The 12,460-nt window shown below is 30.3% G+C and overlaps 1 long non-coding RNA gene and 1 pseudogene across 1 annotated transcript; one reads left to right on the top strand and one right to left on the bottom strand.

Annotated features, from left to right (window-relative positions):
- The first annotated feature begins 1,729 nt into the window (after positions 1-1,729).
- Positions 1,730-2,431, top strand: LOC148201734 (uncharacterized). Its single transcript, XR_015785299.1, has 2 exons — positions 1,730-1,942; positions 2,037-2,431. It is a non-coding gene; the product is annotated as an uncharacterized LOC148201734 (long non-coding RNA).
- An 8,517-nt stretch (positions 2,432-10,948) lies between these two features.
- Positions 10,949-11,836, bottom strand: LOC124842590 (fasciclin-like arabinogalactan protein 12; annotated as a pseudogene).
- Between the last annotated feature and the right edge of the window lie 624 nt (positions 11,837-12,460).

Here is a 12,460-nt window from a genome sequence, read left to right as displayed (position 1 = left end):
AGTCTGAGTTGTACAATCCATGACAATATGCCATAACACTATGCCATTTATTAAGGATGACAAAAAAATTCATTTGCATAGATATCTGCGAATATAATTTTAATAGGTACTTATACAAATATTTAATTATCTGTTTGGTAATTTTGTGGATACGGATATTATGGTATTCTATCTGCGAATATCTCAATTATTATTATTTTTATATTTTTTCTTTAAAAGTAATTAGTAGTGAATTTTATTTTGATTTCTTTTAAAATAAAGTATCAAGATAAAACTAATAGTGAAAAAATAATCATTAAATAATTTTTAAAATTTGACTTTATATATTTCTATTTTTTTAGGCCCATAAAATTTAAATAATGTTAAAAAAAATTTAAGGTTACATTTTGATACAAAATTTTGATTTTAATATCTAATGTTAACATTTGTCAGTTATATACGTTTTGGAATATTGAAAAGTGACATTCATTAAAGATCCAAAGATAAATTTAAAAATAATTGAATAAGTTGAAAGAATTATATAATATTAGAGATGAAATACAATAAATATAGAATTTTATAATTTATTAATTAGGTGCTAATTTAAAGAAATTATTAGATATTGAAATTTAATAGTCTAAGATTTTTAATAGAGACAATAATCATTTTAGGTTCTAAAGGCCTACTAACGTGAAGATCCAGAATGGCAGAGGTCAATGTGAAATAACAATTCAGGATCAGATTCACACTACAAAATACAAAATAAGTTGTCCTTTCAATAGTTAGTATAAAATTTACACTCTCACTCTCTTTTCTAAGTAATAATTACTTACAAAATACAATGATCACTTGGTATGAACAGACGAGGAAGTATAAGTTAATCTACTTCTAGAGAAAGATGGTGATGCAATTGTATAGTTCTAGGATGGTAGTTATTCTTGTATAGGATCTTTTCAAAAACTAAATATTTTCTTTATCTAGTTTTTGGTATACTTGAGTTTTATATATATACCCTATCACTATGATTATGTTATAGATAATATTAATTATCTATAAAATATACATCAATAGTCACTACAAATTTGAATTTGAAATTCTAAATAACATATCAGTGTAAAATATACATGTGAACAAGTATTTTTCAGTGATAAAAGACACTATAGAGTGTGCACAGTATGCAGAAACTGATAAATCAAAGTAAGTGCCAAAGTTCACCACTGATATATATTTTTACAAATTCAAATCCGAACCCTAAAAATATCAAAGTAGATCGATTTAAACCCTAACAAAATTCAAATTTTGAATCACAAAGGGGTTTAGGTTAAAGATATTACGAATTTAAGATGTTAATTACCAAATAGAGAACACTGGACAATGGCATGAAACCAAACGAGAAATCGGGCCATTTTGGAAAATGAAGTTAGAACAGAAGGAATCATAGTGATTGAGAAACGCAAAAGAAGAAATGTATAGATAGCCTTTGACAGAGAGAATAGAACTGAGAAATGGTAAAATACAACGCAGTTGCAAAGAAGCCATATCAACTCGAAAGATATAAGTTCTAACTTCACGGGATTAATTGAGAAATCGACAGAAAGGACTGAAATCTCATTCACGGGATTAATTGCCCAAAAGAAAAAAGAGTAAACATTTAATCAAGATAATTGTTTTATAACCTTTTCCGGAAATTAATATTACTTAAAAAATATAAGAGTTATTTTCTGTCAACAGTGAGAAAGAATATTTTGTGGCAAGATGAAACAGTGAAAAGGAAAAGGAATCCTTCATTTATTTCAGCACCTCAAACACAAGTATATAAATCCATGATCGCAGAGCTTGGAGTTCATAGAGAGAAAGGTAAACATGGATACCATAGGGAACCAAACTCGTCTTTCTGGCAAAGTCATGTTAATGTTATTGTGCACACTGATCTTCCTCAGCTGCAGTGCTGTGTCTACCAAGGGTATCAACTTCTTTCATACATATTTTCTTTATCGTTACTTAAGCTGTAAAATCATTAACAATTGTATGTTACTTCATCGTGTTTGTGATAGTAGCTAGTGAAAGTGAAGAAAGTTTGGTGTCATCAACGGGTAGGCCTAAGATGTTTATCGGATCAAGTCCACCAACCTGCATTTCCAGGTGTGACAATTGCACACCCTGCACACCAATTGTTGTACCATTTCCACCTCCTGTTCCACTGCAAACCCACTCTACCTCTGAGCAACTTAACACAGCCTTCCAGCGATCCGATGACTTTGGGCCTCAGGCTGTGATCTGGAAATGCACGTGTGGCGGCAAGCTGTACAATCCAGATCCATAGATTTATCATCATGTTCACGTATTCGTACTGGATATCGAATTTACATTTTACATTAAGTGATATCTTCACATTTAAATGTTTGCAATCAGACTATAATTATTCTGTGCTTGGATTTTCTATTTGCTCTTCCATCGCTTGTTTCTTCTTCTGTCTTACGAATTCTTTTTGTCCCCAATGGTTATTTATTTCTTAGACCTTTCAACCCGTTCTAAAGTGTAATATTAAAATGATCAAACTCGCACGTTAAGCAACAGTTGTATGTATCTCTCTATATATTTTATGAAAAAAGAGACAATCACGCAAGCTTTTACATAGGCTAACACATCGTACTGAGTGGAAAACAAAGGAACACGGGAAAAAAATCAAACTGTCCCTGTCAAGTTTACACTGTGATAACCACAAGTGCAAGACCTAGTCCAAGTGACACTAACTTTCCGTACATGGTGATCTTGCCGGTGTCGGAGCTTTGTTCGCGGTGGGATTAACGTGTGAGAAATCTGAAGAAGACGAGACATCTTTATCAGTTTTAGGTTGTGGAGCCAAGGAGGGAGGCTTTGCAGAAATTGTGATGAAAAAGATAAAGAAAAAAGAGTATAACTTATTGCAGGAATTGTATTGGAACACGCATATGAGATCATAATCTTTTAAGTAATCTTTTAATTTATTTGTAAACTTAGTACCTATGATTCTGAATAATTGCATATATTCCAGTTATATCTGTTTAGTATAATTTTTGCTAAAAGATCTATCACCTTTTCTATTTGATAGATGATAAATGATACATGCGAGACTTCTTTGTTTAATTGATGTCTTATCATGAGGAGATATTTAATTTTCCATAGCTGTAAGAATAGGGGTTCATTAGTATTGTAAAAATGATTCTTAGTATTATTATGTGTGCCAGCTTTCATTTCGCTTTTCTTTTATACTTAGGTTTGGTTTCACCTCATTCATTGAGCGTTTAAAGTTTCGTATTGACAGAGATATGCTTGTTTGTCCCTTTCTCTTACATATTTATTTTATGTATTCTGATTAATTGAGAACCAATAAGTACTAGAATTTATGGTAAATTAGCAGGTGACTGTTATGACAGTGATAAATATATGTAAGCCAAAATGATAAGCAAGTAAAGAAAACGCGGCTTGGTTAAAGATTGTAAAAGTTAGTGTTTTCTCTCAACAGTGAGAAAGAATATTTTGTACCAAGATGAAATGTGAAAAGGAAAACGAATCCATTCAACTTGCTTCATTTATTTCACCACCTCAAACACAAGTACATGAAGACATTCTTAAAAGTAGTGATTCCTCTAAATATTCTCTTTAATGGGATAGTACTGATTCCACCTTTTCAGGGAAGATTGCTCTATGACATCTCCAACATATATAACCAAAAGAAATTAACAATGTCTCTCTCAAAACACCCATAATTCAAAAATATTATTCTATCTTTTTCACACCTTCGTTCGTAAACACGACCAGAATGTTGTGTAATGCTGCCAACCACTGTCTAGTTAAAAACAGAGTGAAATTTAATACAATACTCACCGAGGAAATAATTTGAACATTTCTCCATTGTCCTTACATTCTCTCTCATGGCCAAAACTTTCCAGAAACGACTGAAATCTCATTCACAGGATTAATTACCAAAAGAAAAAAGAGTATACATTTAATCAATATAATTGTTTTATAACCTTTGCCGCAAATTAATATTATACTAAAAAATCTCGGACGTGTTTATAAGGTTATCTTTAATAAAAAAAATTACTAAACTAGTACTTTGATAATATTAATTCTTTATTAAAACACATTTGGAATATTTCCCATGGAAAAAATTGCAGTAAAGGAATTTAGTAATACTTTTATAAATGTAATTATTATTATCAGGTAAGAATGATACTAAAAATTACTAGTAAAATAAAGCAATTAGTATTTATAAAATGCTATTAAATCATTCATAACATTATTGGTTATAGGATTTTATAATATTATTTTTAATTTTTAATTAAGAGTGGGAAGTTGAGAATTTGGTTATATAAATACATGGTCGGAGAGTGAAGAAGAGAAGGCAACCTTGAATAGTTTGGAGTTGTTAGAGAGGAAGGAAACATGGATACCACAGTGAACCAAACTCGTCTTTGTAGTAAGGTCTTGTTATTGATATTATTTTACACACTGATCTTCAACAGCAGTGCTGCTTCTACCAAGGGTATCAGTTTCTTTCATAGATCTATACTCTTTGTTATTATTTAAACTGTCATTTTCGCTATAAAATCATTAACTTTTATATAATTGTATTCAAAAACGATTATTTCACACCTCTAAATCTTTTACATTTATTTGAAACTATCATTTCTTATTTTTTATTCTCTATTTTTTTAAATACAAAAGTTTACTATTTTATAATTATTTTATATTATGTTTGGTGTTAAGTAAATATAAAAGTGTAAAGCTGTATTTAAACCTCATAATGTGATATCAGAGAGTGAAATTGAAGAAAGTTTGGTGTCATCAACGGGTATGGTTATAGGATCAAGACCACCAACCTGTTTTTTGAGGTGTGAGAAGTGCACACCGTGCAAACCAATCGTTGTACCATTGCCACCTGTTCTGACGCAATCCGAGCACAGCGAACCTAAACCTGAGGTCTGGAAATGCACGTGTGACGGCAAGCTCTACAACTTATAGATTCATTATTGTGTATTCATACTCATACCCAATTTGCATTTTACATGAAATAAGTGATAAATGTGTGTAATAAGACTATAATTATTCTTTGCTTGGATTTTTATTTTGCGCTTCCATCGCTTGTTTCTTCTTATGTCTTATGAATTCTTTTGGCTCCAATGGGGATTTATTTCTTTGCTTAGGAGTAAACCATTCTAAAGTGTATTATCAAATGATAAAAGTAGCACATTATTAGTTTGCAAGTTCTAAAAGACAAAATCTAAGAAGACTGTTTGCTGTGTGTTCTACGTTGTACGTATCTTTCTATATATTTTATGAAAAAGAGAGACAATCATGCAAGCCTTTTACATAAGCTAAGACATCGTACTGAATGAGAAACAAAATAGGAACATACATAAAAGGAACATGCGTGGTTTAAAGAACGAAAAAATCCACATGTCTCCGTCATGATTACATGGTGGTAGCCACAAGTGCAAGCCCTAGTCCAAGTGGCACTAACTTTTCGTAGATAATGATTCATCTTTTTCAGCTTTAGGTGACTTTGATGCGTCAGTTGAAGATTCTAGAGCCAATGAGGGAGGCTTTGCATGTGCCACAGTAAAAATGTCCAAAGGAAGAAATATTGTCCTATATTCTAATAATTTTTTTAATTATTCATTCTATTAATATAAATAACTATATTCAATTAAATTAATTAAAATCTTAAGAAAAAAAAAGTATTTAATTTATTCTTATTCTAATAAGCTTTCCAATTATTCATTCTATTAACGTAAATAATTGTATTCAATTAAATTAATTAAAATCTTAAAAAATTAAAAAATTATTTAATTTTTTCTTATTCTAATAAACTTCCAATTATTCATTCTATTAATATAAGTAACTATATTCAATTAAATTAATTAAAATCTTAAAAAAATAAAAAGTATTTAATCTAATCTTATTTCAATAAGTTTTCCATTTATTCATTCTATTAATATAGATAAATATATTCAATTAAATTAATTAAAATCCTATAAAAATAAAAATAAAAGTATTTAATTACTCTTGGTAAATCTATCTACATTTCTTATTTTATCATTTAATCTCTCTTTCTTTATAAACAAAAAAAGTTAATTTTTTATTTTCTAATTAAAAAAGATTTTCCTTTCCTGTATTGAAGAGTTTTTCATTTGAGATATTGGTTATAAACACAACCTTTGAATTATTTGGAGGAATATATGATAATCTGTCGTTGTTGATGGAGAGGAAGGGAAACATGGTTATCTTGGTGAACAAAACTGGTATTTGTCGCAATGTCTTCTTCTTGTTTTTGTTCTGCACTGTGATCTTCGGCAGTAGTGCTGCTTTTACCAAAGATATGAAAGTTCTTTCACACATACTCATTAGTATTACTTAAACTTAGTGAAGTTGGAGAAAGTTTGGTGTCATCAACGACTGAGGCTAAGAGGCTTTTAAAAGGTTTGCCACATCCACCAAAAACAATCGTGTACCGTTGTTATAAGGTTATCTTTGTTTTTTCAAAAAATACTTTTATAATATTAATTCTTTATTAAAACACATTTGTAGCATTTCCTATTGAAAAAATGTCAGTGAAAAAATTTAGAAATATTTTTATAAATGTAATTATTATCAGTTAGAAATGATACTAAACATTATTAGAAGTTATAAAATCTTATTAATTACATTAGTTAACTTGGTGATATTCCTTTTAATGTTATTTATCTGTTTGGATTTTATACGATTACTTTTAATTAAGAGTAGAAGTTGAGATTTTGGTTATATAAATCCATGGCTGCAGAATGAATATAACCTGAAGAATATGTTTTTGTTCAAAGAGAGGAAGGGAAACATGGATTCCACAGTGAATCAAACTCGTGTCTGTGGCAATGTCTTGTTATTGATATTGTTTTGCACACTGATCTTCACTAGCAGTGCTGCTTCTACCAAGGGTATAAAGTTCTTTCATATATACTCTTTCTTATTACTTAAACTGTGATTTTGGCTATAAAATCATTAATCTTTATATATATATAATTGTATTTGACTTCATCATGTGATCATGTGATAGCAGACAGTGAAATTGAAGAAAGTTTGGTGTCATCAAGGGGTAGGCCTGATACGTTTATTGGATCAAGACCACCAACATGCTTTTCCAGGTGTGAGAAATGCACACCCTGCACACCAATCCTTGTACCATTGCCACCTGTTCCGACACACATCGACTCTGCCTCCAAGCAATCCGACATAGCCTCCCAGCTTTCCAGCCAAGCCAAACCTGAGGTCTGGAAATGCACGTGTGGCGGCAAATTGTATGACTCGTAGATTCATTATCTTATCACCACAGATTTATTATCGTGTATTTAAATTGAATATGAAATTTGACATTTGACCTCAAATAAATTATGTCGCCACGTGTAATAACAGTATAATTATTATGTTACTTTCTTCTTGGATTTTATTTTTGTGCTTTTATCGCTTGTTTGTTCTTATGTTTTAAGAATAGTCTTTTAGCAGTAAGACAGTAAGACTATTTGACACCAAATTTGTTTCTATTTAAAAATATAAAAATTAACTTTTTGTTAAAATCATTTTACTTCTTTAAGAGTTTTCAAATGAGAGTGTAAAAGAACCTTTTTCCTTCATAAAAGTTGTGACACAGAACTCAATAAAAAAAATCATAAATGTTTTAAATTTCGTTTTTTAATATTCTTTTTTTAAATTCGGTGCCTTAAAACTTTTTATTTTAATATCTCATGTTAATATTTTGTCAGTTATACGTTTTGGAATATTGCAAAGTGACATTCATTGAGTCTCTTGTATTATTATTGATAAGATTTGAAATATTGAAACATGATATTCGTTAAGTTGAAAGAATTATATAATATTAGAGTGAAATACAATAAATATAGAATTTTATAATTTATTAGGTGTTAATTTAAAGAAATGATTAGATATTGAAATTTAATAGTCTAAGATTATTAGTAGAGACAATAATCATTTTAGCTAGTAACGTGAAGATCCGCAATGAAATAACAACTCAGGATCAGATTCACACTACAAAATACAAATAAGTTATCCTTTCAATAGTTAGAATAAAATTTACACTGTCACTCTTTTTTCTACTTGCAAAGCTCCCTCTTTTGAAAAGAAAGAAAAAACATAGACAAGTCAGACATAGTATTCCTAAAATCAAGTACATGAAAATAAATTGAAGAGTTATATATAGTTAAATAATATACTAAGTATACATATGAAATATAACTTATCCGAGCTAATAGTCATTTATGAACACTTACCAAGTATTAATGAGTTAGATTATCTTACGCTTTATAAATATACAGTATTAATAATTGATTATAGAATTTGATTGTCTAAAAATATATATTTACGTTCTCGGAAAGCATTGAAAATTAAAAAGAAAAAAAACGAGGAAAGACCAAAAGGAACAAAGCCGAGAAGACAATTGAACTCGGACCCTTCAACCAAAACACTAAAGTTGAATTATTAGGATATCACTATAGGAATATATTAAATTATTGATAAAAAAAATTGACAAAAATATATTTATTTGTAAAATAAAATTTACACAGTCCTCTCTAAAAAGGAAAGAGAAAAATAGATAGGTCCCATACATAATTCTCAACTAAATTTTTTAAAAATTTATTCAAATTTTTTTAAAAAGATGGTGATGCACTTGTATAGTCCTAGGATGGTAATTATTCTTGTATAAGATCTTTTGGAAAACTAACTATTTTCTTTATCTACTATCACTATGATTATGTTACAGATAATATTAATTATTTGATGCTTTATTTTAATTATAATGTTTTATTAAAATAGAATGTTACAAAATAAATATGACATATTGATTATAAATTGTTTTATTTAAAATAAAATTAACAATAGTGAGGAAAAATCTGTCGTTTTTCTTTGTCCATTATTTGTCTGGATTCTGCATTCAAGCTTTTAAATGCACGGTAAGGTATATATTTCTAACAAACTTAATACAATAAGAAAAAAGCAACAAAATTATTTCTCCCAACTTCTTGAATGTCTCCACCAAATGCCACATTTTCCACTATCATCATTCGTGTACTCTTTCCTTTGTTTTCAATCACCTAGTGATTTTCTCACAGGAAACTTTCATTTGGAGACTTTGACTTGGAGACATTGACTTTGCCGATAGAGTTTTCACATTAAAACATTAAAACATTACACTGGAGTGTAAAAAAAATCTCTAAATGAACATATACCACAATCACTTGGAGACATTGACTCAGCCTGGCTCAGAATTCTAACAATATCAACAACTCTCTGTATGCGATTTTTGTATTACTAACCCCAAACCCCCGGACTACTGAAAATGAAAAATAGAGGAGTAACAATTGTCAGAGAAATGACAGTGGCTGTCAACATTAAGGCAGCAAGGACAAGGAGGGAGCCACCAGCAGTGAGGGCTATGGCTGCCTTGGTCACCTGGGTGCAGAGGGTTTGTTGGTGTGGATCATCACAATAGTGAAAGGATGGTCGTGCAGATTGTGATTGTTGGTGGTAGGGAAAGTCAGCCATGGTGAGAAATGAGAGAAAAGTGAAGGGTTAGTGGTGAATGTGGTGGAGTTTGATGTGCAGGAAATGATTATATATGGAGGATAGAGTAAGTGGAGGATTGGGTGGCAGGACCTGAAAGAATGGTGACACTTGTTGAAGAGCTTTTCATGCATGGCTTGCATGCAAAACCTATGTGTTCCTTTTATGACACGTTAGGTCTTTGTATGTATTTTTGTGTCTCACATAGTTTCAGATTTGTTAAGAATCCAAGGCATGTGCAACTGTGTTTTACTATATTTTGTTTCTGTAACTCCAGTGAAAAGGAATTGTATTGAAAGGACTTCTTATACCAAGATAAAATGTTCTACTTTATGTAACAATTATATCTACACTATTAGTATTGTGAATGTGCATGTCATTGTTGTACATGGAAATAAAAAAAATAGTCCCTTCATTATATTATTACATCTTACATCTTTTTATATGCTTAAGTTATATAATATATATAAAGTAATTCTTCATATATAATTTTGAAGCTCATGTGGTTCATGTGTAACGTACCATACTCCTTCCTAACCCTAATTCAGTAAAGATTCAGTAGGGTATTTGAATCTGAACCCATTGGCATATACATCCTTGGGCATTTTTTCCATATTCATTTTTTTTTTCATTTTCAATATATAATTCAGAAATGTTTCTAAACTAGTATGTTATCTGCACAAAAATTTAAAAACTACAATATTTTATCATATTAATTTGAGATTATAAAATATGGTTACAATTTAATATAAGAATTCTATTTTGTTAAGATTGAGTTAATAAAAATTAAGAATTCAAATTCAATTTAAATGAAATATTAGATAATGTAGAAAAATATAAATAATAGACTCCTTGATAATCAAAAAGATGAAAAATACATAAATTGTTTTAAGTAGACAATATAAAACTACAAAAGATACACCACATAGAAAAATGTAAACAAAATACAAAAGTTAGAGGATGAAAAAAGAAATATAAATAGTAAATTATCTAAAACTACAAAACATTTTGTGACTTGTTTAATGAAATCATCATGTTTTAACATAATTTTATATTTCAAACTCTTGTTATAATGTTCGTCTATAATTCTTTATCTATTAAAAAACGAACAACTGTATATACAAATTATAATAATACCTTAAATTATTATTAACACAATATTTAATTATTTAATATTTATTAATAAAATATTTGACCTACCTTATCCCAACCTAACCTAAGAAGACTATTTGCAGTGTGTTTTAAGTTATAAGTATCTCTCTGTATATTTTATGAAAAAAGAAACAATCATTTAAGCTCAAAACAGGAACATACATAAAAGGAACATGCGTGTTTTAAAGAATGAAAACAATCAAATTGTCCCGTTAAGTTAAGTTTACATGGTAATAGCCACAAGTGCAAGACCTAGTCCAAGTGGCACTAACTTTCCGTACATGGTGATCTTGCCGGTACCGGAGCTTTGTTCGGTGGGATTAACATGTGAGGAATCTGAAGAAGACGAGTCATCTTTATCAGCTTTAGGTGGCTTTGATGCGTCAATTGAAGGTTGTGGAGCCAAGGAGGGAGGCTTTACAGGTGCTTTAGCAACAGTAAAAAAGTCCATAGGAAGAAGCACCTTACCCACTTGTAAATAGCAAGATGTTTATCTGTGTATACAATGCCAGTGATGGTGGTGTTAACCTCACCCGTTGAGATGTTCACACTGTCTCCGTAACTTATCACGTTCAGTTTCCACTTTTCCAGGTTTAACTCCGGCAAGTGTTCTCACAGGATTGGTTAGAGTATCAAAGTTGAAACTAGATACATAGTCTGACAGAACATGGAACTGTAAGAGCTCGAGCTTTTGGTCATCAGAAAGAGAGTTGAGGAAGCCTGCTTTGAGTTGAGAGAAGGAACTGTCACCAGGTGCAAGAATGGTGATGCCACCTGACTTAGTGGTGAGGACTGTGCATTGAGTTGATTGATCAATTGGATGGTTTTCATGAGACGGATAAGGATGTTGAATGACTTAGCCTGTGCCTCAGGATTCCAACAATGTGAACCGCTGGAGTGTCAGGAGTGGCATCACTTGGTGACTGTAGCAATGAGAGAACCAATGGCTATTTAGAAGCCTTAACTTGTGGGTAGCTGGTGGGGTAGGGGTCGTTTGAACTGGTTTAAGAGGGGCAGAAGCTGGTGATAATTGAGCTAAAGTGGTGGTGGAATACAAAAATGAAACTAGCAGTGCTACTGAGAAAGACAAAACACATTGCTTTTTCATCATCTTTTGGTTTTGTTCAATGAAGGTTTGGATGATATTACAATTGATTGCGAGTGATAATACAATGAAATGCATGTGTGTAGGCTTTTTATAGAGAAGCACAGGTAGGTGAAGGGTCATGTTATACAACCTTTAATTCTGATTTATGAACTATCTTGTTTGATATTTAGGTGTTGCATTATCGTATATAAGATTGACAAAGCAGTGAGTTCTTCTTTGAAAAGTACACGAAAAATAGAGAGACACTGCTGAGACATAGTCTCTTTATCTGACAAGGAGATTACGGTGGCGCATCTGTTGCCTAATTGATTGGTCTTATATCACTTTCTAAACTGTATTATGCACAGAATGTTTCTGTCAGTTGTTTGCAATATCATTATAAACTATATTTTGAATTAATCATACCTTGTTTATCAAAATCTAAATCAACTATTTATATTATACCATATTTTACAACTTCACCTGATTTCAACCATCAAGTTACTAAATTCACTTTGTGCTATTTTTTTAAATATCATAATTTTAATTTTCGATAAAAATCAATGAATAATTTTTATTTAAATTTAAATAAGTTAGTTTTACTAAGAATATTTTTTTTTTATGTTTTAAATTTTAACATAGTGTTTA

Source organism: Vigna umbellata, chromosome 3 (assembly GCF_029865625.1).
Source record: "Vigna umbellata cultivar VRB3 chromosome 3, Vumbellata_1.0, whole genome shotgun sequence".
Taxonomy (NCBI): Eukaryota; Viridiplantae; Streptophyta; class Magnoliopsida; order Fabales; family Fabaceae; genus Vigna; species Vigna umbellata.
Note: the sequence above shows the minus strand (reverse complement) of the source record. Positions and strands in the feature narration are given on the sequence as shown.